Below are 11,132 nucleotides of genomic sequence, written 5' to 3'. Positions count from 1 at the left end.
AGTCTGACTCAGACTGAAAGTGGTGAGTCTCCAGGGAAGAAGTTTGAATCCTTTGTTGCTCTAAGGATCTGTGATTATGAGTCCTGTGGGATTCATGGAGTGAAGCTCTCTCTTCCTTTAACAAATAATTATAACTGCCTAATTTGTTAACTGGCAGGATTTAATAAAGATTGCAATTGTCTGCAGTAAACGCTCTGAATTACTTTGTTACACCCAACTGAAATGAAATATTTATGAGAAGAGGCTTATAGATTTATAACCTATGTGAGAATCAATGATCCTAAATGAAGATAAGAATTATGTAGAGTGCAGAGGGATCACGCAGATTCCTTCAAATCTTTAAACATTTGTGTTCGTGAATCCAAGAAAATTTTACTTTTGAAAAAATGAAGAAAAATACAGATCTTTTTAACAACCTTATCCCAGGTCCTTCCATTCCCTGACACTGGGAGATGGGTTTTCCCCTGGGCTCAGGCCAGAGTCTTCTTTTGCTGGCTCTGCACCTCCCTGTGGCATCATATGCATTTATTGTCTGTAGCTTCAGGCATCACCTCTAAATACCCCAGGGACTTCCATTTCCATGTCCTCAGGCTCATGTATCTCTTTTACTCCAGTCCTGAGTTCCCCTTAGCCATTGTATATTTCCAATTTCCTGTCCAGTTTAAAGTGTCAGACAGTCGCTCAAGATACTGGATGAATGAATTACCACACCACAGGCACCACAATTTAGAAGAACAAAGTCAGCTCAGTATCTTTCAGATGACTTTCAGCTATGTTCAGAAACTGTTTTCCTACTTTATTCCCTACCTTCAGGCATAGCATCACTGTCCAGTTTGCAAAACTAGAAATCTGACTCCTGCTGCTCACCGTGAAAATATCACTCAGTTTTGTCCTTTTTCTTTTAAGTAACAAATACTCTATCTCCACTTAGCCATCTGTCAGGGATTGAACAGAACTTGGCACCCCGAACTCATACAGACTTTCAAACCCTGAAGCCTTGTGGTAATGGCTGAAGGGCTAAGGATGGAGACTTAATCTATTGTGGCCTCTGGTAGGTGGACCCGTTGGGAAGTCTAGGTCGCTGGAGGCTTGATCTCAGAAATGTGTTGTTGGAAGAGAGTGGATTATATAAGCCAAGCCTGCTTCCTGTGCCTCTGTCCTTCCTGCTCACCGTCTAATTGCTCCTCCACACGTGCACCACTGCCAGCCTCAGCAGACACTACCCAATCATGAACAGTGAATCTCCAAACTGTAGGCCAAAATAAATCTTTTCTTTCCCAAGAAGTTGCTCTTAGGCATGTTAGTTAAACTAATGAAGAGCTGACTGGTTACAACATCCTTATCTTTCACCAGATGTTAGCAAGAGTGTCTTGAGTGGTTCTCTCTCCCCTTCCGCTAATTTATTGCTGGGTTGCCACCAAGGGCTCTAAATCTCAGATCAAATCCTGTCATCATCCGGCTTAAATATCCTCAGTCTGGCATATGAAACACTGTACACACAGGGTTCTGACAGATACCAAGTTATTTTCCTAGCATCATTTCCTGCTTCTTTTCTCAGCCCAACTATATTTAAGCCCCAGCACTTCTCAATTTGCCTTAAGACCCCTCAGAGCAGAAGGGGCACGAAACCACAGGAGTCGGGGGCTGGCAGTAAGTCTAACCGTAAGAGATGGTGTAGCTTGAAATAGACTTGTAAAGCTGGAATATATTTGTTTCACATAAAAAATTCACAACATTTTGGCATTCTGCTCCACAATGGGTTTATATATATATATATATATATATATATATATATATATATATTAAGATTTATTTTATTATTTGAAAGACAGAGTCACAAAGAGAGGCAGAGACAGAGAGAGAGAGGTCCTCCATCCGCTGGTTCACTCCCCAGATGGCCACAACGGCCGGAGCTGCGCCCATCTGAAACCACAAGCCAGGTGCTTCCTCCTGGTCTCCCACGTGAGCACAGGGGCCCAAGGACTTGGGCCATACTCCACTGCTATCCCAAGCCACAGCAGAGAGCTGGATCGGAAGAGGAGCAGCTGGGACCAAACCAGCGCCCACATGGGATGCCAGCGCTTCAGGCCAAGACTTCAACCCGCAGCGCCACAGCACCAGACCCTATATTTGTTCTTGTTTCTTATGATATCATGACTTCCTCATCCTGTGGTTTTTCACAGCCTCTGTCACACTGCCACACAGGCCCTGGATTTTATGTATCCCAGGTCGGGAGCCAGAGCTCTGCTTATACACGGCTCCTGAAGGTTCCCTTTTCACACATGCCTCCACTCTGCTTCTACCCCAACCCAGAATGCTTGTCTTCATCTTCATTATCCAGAAAGCTTTGATTTTTATTTTTCAAGATCCAACTCAGATATCACCTTTTCTGTAAAGCCACACAAGCACAGAAAGAATTAGCCACTCTTTCCTCTGTTTTGTCCGTTATAGAAAACATCACATTATGTCACAATGGCTTGTTTACATGGATGTCTATCCCCTTTAGACTTTAGGCAGGAATCATGTCTCATTCCTTAATATCTCCATAGTCTGACATGGACATTTAATAAAATCTATGTTGAGCTGTGTAATGGACTATTCTTGAAATCACATCTTTAAAAACTCTCTCATAAAAGCTTCTTTGTATTTTTCCAAAGAATTCTTTTCCTTAAAGGATTAATAATTCCTTGCTGTCAAATTTAAGGAAGTAAGGATTCTACCTTGTGATCTGGATGAGACACCAAACCCTTCTGTCGTCTTCTCTTTAGAGAGACACCCCAAGGGGCTATTCATTTAAAGGAATGAGTCATCAGTCACAATACCAAGAGAGAAATTCAGTGGAAAATGTTTAGTAATTTGCTCATGTTACAAATTCGTTACTGACTGGCCATCCAGTCTTTCATGGAAGTGGTCAAAAATGAAAGATTGCTGTGATGGCCAGTGAATTCTTCTGTGTTCTTCCAGGGAGCCTGAATTACATTTGCCTGAAACTTCAAGATATTTAAAAATTAGCTTTCATTTTATTGGTAGAGTGAAAACTGTGGAGCCAAGTAGTCATTAACTGAAAATACTTCTCTGAGTATTCAAAGACACGTTGGTAGTTTTCCGATTGGGTTTGCAGAAGATAATCTGACAGATTAGCTAAAAGGTGGATTTCCACTCATTATTTTGGTGAGTGGCTCTCCTACCCCTTTTATGGAAATATCAGTGTGTTAGCTCGGAATCTACAGGGTGAGTTCCTGGAATAGGAGACTTATCTCTTTTGCTATCTGCCCCAGTGTGTCTGGGAGGGAGAAAAGGCAGGCAGGCAGGAGGTGTCCTTGTTTGAGCCCTACCTGGTGAAAGTACTGCATGTTCTCCAGGTACTGGGGGAAGCGACCAGCACTCAGCGCCTGAGGAATTGAGGGGCATCTCAGAAGAGACCTCAGCTTCAGAAATGGGAAAACCAGACAGAAAAGCCTGGCCTGGGAACAGAGCTTGCATATTGGAAGAAAGAATCAATGTCAAGAATTCTCGAAACAAGGGAATAAAACATCAGTGGGAAATTAGAATATGCGCAGCACTGAAGTCAGGGAGAAAAGCACGGTGACTGCTTCAGCAGGAAACAGGTTGAGTCTCCTGGGGACTAAGGGGGCCACACACCCTCCTGGCTCCAGACTTGCTGGGCCTTCCACGAGGGGAGGCAGTGCAGGATGTGGGCTGCAGCTATCTGCAGAGGGGCTGATACAGACTCTCACGAGGAAAACTGGGGCCAGGTGGTGGCAGGGTAGACTTCTGGTGAGCATAGGTGAGCCTCCACTTCCTACACCCAGAAACGCTTGGTGGTGGCCACAGTCTTTGTTATGGTGGGGATGGCCCTACAGGATCAGCAGGCACCAGGAGCCAGTCAGTATCAGTTCTATATGTATAGTGATCACTACCATTAGACACTTCAGTTTTTTTAAGTGGAAGTATTCAAATAATACTGTATTTAGAGTTTAAAAAAATGTGCTGAAGCCTAAGTTTGTCAGTTTTTTGATAAGGGCATCAGACAAGTTAATAAACTCTCTAAATCTCAGTTTAACTCCGCAAAATTTGAGCTGATACTGCTTTTCTCGGAACCAAGCCAAATAAGGTCTGGGAGCAACCACATAGCTGTCATAAAGTGCATCCTTCAAAAGATTACTAAATCGCTATAGTGAATTGCAAATAGTTTGTCAGTTCAAGTTTCCACTGGGAAACTTTTTTTACATAGCAGTAGAGCAATACACTGATTCTTTTCTCAACAGGTAGGCAGCTTGAGATTTGAAGAAAGATCTAGGTTGAATTTTTTTTTTTTTTTTTTACCATGTGAAAGTACAAATCATGAAGTCCAACCAAAAGGCAATACTCCCGCCTACCGCGGCGGCCATTGGAGGGTGAACCAACGGCAAAAGGAAGACCTTTCTCTCTGTCTCTCTCTCACTGTCCACTCTGCCTGTCAAAAAAAAAAAAAAAAAAAAAAGGCAATACTCCCATCCCTGAGTTGAGCCAGCTTTAATACCTAAATTTTGAGAAGTTCAGTATGTTCCCCAAACTTGTCTAGTTTGGAAAACTGTGTTTAAGAAGTTGTTTCCAATGCAGATACAGAGTATACGTGTTAGTTAACATAAGAAAAAATTTAAAGAGTATTAGCATGAAGGAATGCCAAATTATGAGCCTGTTAAGAATGTCCACAGGTTTTAAGCTATCCCTTCACCATAGCATCGCTATAACAAAAGCCAGCATAGTGCCTCTAATGAGATTTGTATTTGAGGAATAGTTTGTTGAATCAGAATTAGTACTAAATTCTGTTCAAAATTTATGTGTAGACATTGCTAGTGTCCATTGATGACAGTTAAATGTGGATTTAAATAACCAGTAGTTTACTAGATGTTTCCACTTGGATGACTAATACACAGTTATAAAAATCTTGGATGAGTGTCTGTCAGGAAATGTTTGTTATTAGTTCACTCGCCTACGAAATATTTGTTACTCATTTGCAACAAAAGAAGTACAGAAATTGAAAATATTTAAAAACTCTATTCACTGTGACAGAATAACTTTATGACTGAACAAAACTAAGGTTTGTATTTCTTTATTCTGTGTTCCTAGCAATTTATTTATACAGTATCTTCCAGAAATATTAAGTCCATGACAGACATGAAAAAATCAGGCCAACTGGCCCTTTATCAGATATTCCAAAAGCACTTTATAGAGATCTCAAATACACATCCTGACCCACCCCCCCACCCCCAACTGCTCATGTTGCTTTCTTTTTCATCTCAGCTGGTGGCAAGTTTGTCTCCTTGGATGTCTGGCAAACCTTCAGTCATCCTTGCATCTCTTCATGCTATGTTTTCAACACTGCAGCCAGAGGGGTGTAGTGGAATGAGAAGGCCATGCGAAGGTGGCCACTGGCAAGCGAGCGTCAGTTAGTCAGGAATGGCTTTGAAACCCACCTGGCTCTGGAAACTGCCTGGCGACAGGCTGTGATTGGATGGCTCTGGAAACTGCCTGGCGACAGGTTGTGATTGGATGGCTGTGGAAACTGCCTGGCAACAGGCTGTGATTGGTTGGGGTATAGACCTCCCCTTGACCAGATTGGCTGGTCTTGGCTATATAAGCTGTTGTACCAACTGTAATAAACGAGTCTGTGGGCTGCTCGCCACAAGCCTGCTCTCACCCGACTCCCCGGGGTCTGTGTGTTGACTCCGCGCCTCTTGCCCCCACCACGCTGCTCTTCTCAGAAACGAACCCACTGCAACATTGTGGAGAAATCAACGGCAACAGAGGGGGATGCACTTTTCAGCTATAGGCCACAAGGAGTTGGTCCTCTGCTCAAACCCCTCCAAACGACTGCCACCTCAATGCATGTCAAAGTCAGAGTCCTCACAAAGGGTACAGGCCAGCATGAGCTGGCTCCTGAGAGCAGCCTCTTTCCTACCATGGCTCCCAAGGCTCACACCTTTGCAGACACACTGGCCTCCTAGTGGTTGTTCCAGAACCCTAGGCAGGCAGCTCCTGTTCAGCACTGGATGTTCCTCCTGCCTTGAACACTTACACTGGACATCTTTCAAGCTTTTGTGAATGCTGACTTCTCAGCGAGGCCTACCCTCCACCACTTTAACATGGCAACTTCTCAATACCGCTCATGCTCTTTTCTCTGCTCTTTTACTCAGAGTGTGTATCACCTTCTAACACACTGGCTACCTTCATTATATTCATTACCTGTCTTTGTCCACTAACATATAAGTTCTGCAAGAGCAGAGAGGGAGGGAAGGAGGAAGGGAGAGAGAGGGAAAGGGAGGAAGAGAGAGAGAGAAGGAGGGAGGGAAAGAGAGAGAAAGAGAGAAAGAGAGAGAGAGAATCTTCCATATGCTGGTTCAATCCCCAAATGGCCACGATGGCTGGGGCTGAGCCAAGATGAAGCCAGGAGCCTAAAACTCCATCTGTAGGCTGGTGCTGTGGTGTAGTGAATAAAACTGCCACCTGCAGTGCTGGCATCCCATATGGGTGCCAGTTTGAGACCAGCTGCTTCACTTCTGATCCAGCTCTCTGCTATGGCCTGGGAAAGCAGTGAAAGATGGCCCAAGTACTTGGGCCCTGCACCCTCATGGGAGACCTGGAAGAAACTCCTGGCTCCTGGCTTCAGATCAGTGCAGTTCTGGCCATTGTGGCCATCTGGGGAGTGAACCAGCAGATGGAAGACCTCTCTCTCTGCCTCTGCATCTGCCTCTATGTAACTCTGGCTTGCAAAAAATAAATAAATAAATAAATAAATAAATAAATAAATCTTTTTTTAAAAGAGAGAGAAGGAGAGGCAGAGAGAGAGAGAGAGAGACAGGTGTCCTGCATCTGCTGGTTCACTCCCCAGATGGCTGCAATGGCTGGAGCTGAGCCGATCCAAAGCCAGGAGCCAGGAGCTTCTTCCAGGTCTCCCACAAGGGTGCAGGGCCCAAGGACTTGGGCCATCCTCCACTGCTCTCCCAGGCCACAGCAGAGAGCGGGATACAAAGCGAAACAGCCAGGATATGAACCAAAAAAAAAAAAAAACAAACAAACAAACAAAAAAAAAAAACAAAAAAACTCCATCTGGGCCTCCCACCTGGTTGGCAGGAACCCAAGCACTTGGGCCACCTTCCACTACTTTCCCAGGCACATTAGCCTGGAGTTTGTTCAGAAGTGGAGTAGCTAGGACTTTGAAGCGACACTCTGAAATGGGATGCTGGCATTGCAAGCAGCAGCTTAACCCACTGTGCCCCAACAGTGGCTCCACTTTGTTGCTTGATAAATTTTAAAAAAGATTTTTAAAACTTTTAAAAAATTTTATAGTTATACAATCAGGTGCTATGTTGCTTTCTTTCTTTTTTAAGATTTATTTATTTATTTGAAAGGTAGAGTGAGAGAGAGAGAGAGAGAGACAGAGAGAAAGATCTTCAGTCTGCTGGTTCACTCCCCATATGGCTACAATGGCCAGAGCAAGGCTGATCAGAAGCCGGGAGCCAGGAGCTTCCTCTGGGTCTCCCACATGGGTGCAGGTGCCCAAGTACTTGGGCCATCTTCTACTGCTTTCCCAGGTGCACTAACAGGGAGCTGGATCAGAAGTGGGGGCAGCCGGGACTCAAACTAGCACCCATTTGGGATGCTGGCACCGCTGGCAGCGGCTTTACCTGCAATGCCACAGTGTAGTCCTCTTAAAACTCTTTGAGGGGCCGGCGCTGTGGTGCAGTAGGTTAATTCTCCACCTTGGTGCAGACATCCCATATGGGCGCTGGTTCTAGTCCCAGCTGCTCTTCTTCTGATCCAGCTCTCTGCTGTGGCCTAGGAAAGCAGTGGAAAATGGCCCAAATCCTTGGGCCCCTGCATCCATGTGGGAGACCTGGAAGAAGTGTCTGGCTCCTGGCTTCAGATTGGCACAACTCCGGCCGTTGCGGCCATCTGGGGAGTGAATCAACAGAAGGAAGACCTTTCTCTCTTTGTCTCTCCCTCTCACTGTCTGTATATGTTACTTTCTTAAAATAAATTTTAAAAAATCTTTAAAAAAAACCTTTTTGACTCTTTTAACACTCAGCTACAAACACAAACACATTTGCTACAGTGCAAACATATTGTTTTTCTTTACATCCCGATTCTATAATCTTTTTTCTATTTTTTAAATTTATATTTTGTTAACTAAGACACAAGCACACATTAGGCCTACACAGGGTACAGATCATCAATGTCACTACCTTCCACCTCCTTATCTTGTCCCACTGTACGGTTTTTGGTTATCCCCTATGTCATCCTCTATGATAACAATGACCCCTCTAGAACACCTCCAGTAGGACCTGCTTTGGGCTATTGTACAGCTAACTTTTTAATAGACAAGTGGAAGAAGTACACTTTAAGATAACAATAAAAAGTAGAGCATAGTGAATGTTTCATCCAGTAACAGTTGTTATTGTCAAGCATCACACACTGTACATAATTGTGTGTGTTGCACTTTTATACTCTGCTATATAGTAGGTTTGTTTACACCAGCATCGCCTCAAATGTATGAGTAATGGGTTCTTCTGCATTGTTAAGATGGATATGGAAACACTAGGCAATAGGCATTTTCAGCTCTAGTGTAGTGTTATGGGACCATGGTTGGATCTGCAGTCCATTGATGATCGAAATGTCTTTATGTGGTTCATAACTGTATTCCAAGACTGGAAACTGCAGCAAACATGACTCAGTAATGTCAAATAATGTAACATTTGGATCTCCTAGCAACAGCAAGAGCAACAGCATCACATAGAATTGTATGTTGAAATTCTAATTTGGGGACTTGTTTTGCTCTCAACACTCTTTTCCTGAAGTACCATTCATAAGATCAGCACAATGTATGTCATACTGATAAATGTTCATTCTATTTGCAAAAATGAACCATTAGCATGTCCAAAAAGGCACAGTTAATAGCATGGCAAAAGCTGAAAGCAAGACTGACAGATTAGATCTTAACTACGTCTCATTTATGTGTGGTTGTCTTGCTTTCCATAAATGTTTACCTAAACTTTTGGCTCTGAATATGAGCTTCCTGTCTTTGTTTGTTTTGACTTGATATCCATGTATTCTTTTGATCTAGTACCACCACTACATTGATTGTCAAGGTTTGCTTTCTCCCTTGACATCTTTGTCACAATCAATTGACTATATACACATTAGCCTCTTTGTGAACTCCGTTCTGCTCCATTGTCCACATTCATATATACTCTATACACTGTTTTTCCTCAATACCAAATTGTTTTGCTTATATAGCTTTTTGATAAGTCTTGAAATCATGTCAGGTAAACCTTCTAATTTGTCCTTCTTTTAAAAAAATTGCTTTGGTTACTCTAGGTTCATTGCATTTCTCTGAATTTTAGAAAAATCTTGGTCTAAAAAATACTTTGCTGCAATTTTCATTGACATTGGGTTGAGTGTATAAATGAACTCCATGAGGAGTAACATCTAAAAATACTGTCCTGTAATTTATGAACATAGGTGATCTTTTCATCAATTTAGGTCTTCCCCAAGAGATAAAGACAGGGGCCAGCATTGTGGCACAGCAGGTTGAGCTGCTGCCTGCAACACTAGCATTCCATATAGGCTCTGGTTCAGGTCCACTGTTCTACTTCCAATCCAGCTCCCTGCTTCTGTGCCTGGGAAAGCAGCAGCACATTTCCCAAGTGCCCCTGCAACCATGTGGGAGACCTAGAAGAAGCTCCTGGCTTCTGCCACTTGGGGAGTGAACCAGTGGGTGTAAGATAGTCTCTCTCTCTCTCTCTCTCTCTCTCTCTCTCTCTCGGGGAGTGAACCAGTGGGTGTAAGATAGTCTCTCTCTCTCTCTCTCTGTAATTCCACTTTCAAATAAATAAAAATCAATCATTAAAAAAAAAGAAAAAGAAAGAAAGGGCAGAAAGGAGGAGGAAGGAAGGAAGGGTCTACACAATTCAGCTAAACTAGGATTAAGTGAAGGTTGTCATTTATGCCTGAATCTCTCTAAACTTGGGATTTTAACTGAAAAACCAAGCCCATCACAGTAACTCCAATGCTACAGGAAGGAGATGGTGTTAAATTCTGTGGAGGCACATGGGCATTAGAGATTAAACCAATTCCCACATTACACTTGAGACCTGGCTGTGCCAATTATATCCTTTGGGTATCTTACCTTATTCATAGCACTTGGGATTCAGCCCAAAATTTTTGAACTCTACTGCAAGGCATTTCTCATTATAAACTGTCCATGCAAACTGGTTTAGGATTTGAAAAAAAGATTTTGTAGGAGGTTTGACAATTCTTAATACCCTGTTGGGGGATTCAGCGATCTTTATAAACTTATCCACGGCCAAAAATAATAAATATTTAAAAATTAAAATAAATCCAAAATGACTAATTGAAATTAACCAAAGTTCCCGATCCATTCCCGTTAAGGGGTACACTAAAGTTGGATCTTTAAAAAGAAATAATGAAGAAAAAGGTTCCAGGTCAAAGGCTACTCAGGCATTTACTTCTCACATTTTCTCCCCCTAGGAGCCTGGCAGGGCTCCCTCCACCCTGGCACCCTGTCTACGGAAGAGTCCAGTCGACAGTCCACTCCATTCTCAGAACTCATGTGAAGCTAGAAAGCCCAGGGAGGGTCCAAGGTCCAGGCCTGAAATGTCTTAGGTTTCGTGTTTCCATGTGGTACGCGAAAGTCCAGGTGGGCGGCTGCATGCCCGCTTGAGTGCCCACGGGGGGCCGGGTTCGTCTGTCCCAGAATGAGCTGCAGCCCCAAGACCGCCAGGCAGGGTTGGCCCCCGGGGCGGCTCTGAAGCCCGGAGCCCACGCCCTGGCACGGAGCAGCGGCGGCTCCTGTGCAAAGCGAAGAGCTCGGAGGGGGTCAGTGCGGGCTGCTTAGGTGAACCGGCGCGGGGAGGGGGGGGGGGATCGCGAAGGGTGCCAGAGCCCCGGGGCCAGCGCCAGGTCCCTTCCGACGGCCTCCTCGGCCCCCGCCGCCCCTCCTAAGGGGCGGTCCAGAAAGGGCGTGGTGCGGAACGCGGACGGCTGCGAGGAGGGTCACGAGGGAAAGCGGCCGCGGAGGGAGGATGCCAGGCTCCGGGCGGACTCTGGGCTCAGCAGGGCCTCCGGGG

The sequence above is a fragment of the Lepus europaeus genome, chromosome 5 (assembly GCF_033115175.1).
Source record: "Lepus europaeus isolate LE1 chromosome 5, mLepTim1.pri, whole genome shotgun sequence".
NCBI lineage: Eukaryota > Metazoa > Chordata > Mammalia > Lagomorpha > Leporidae > Lepus > Lepus europaeus.
This window is presented reverse-complemented; position numbering follows the sequence as displayed.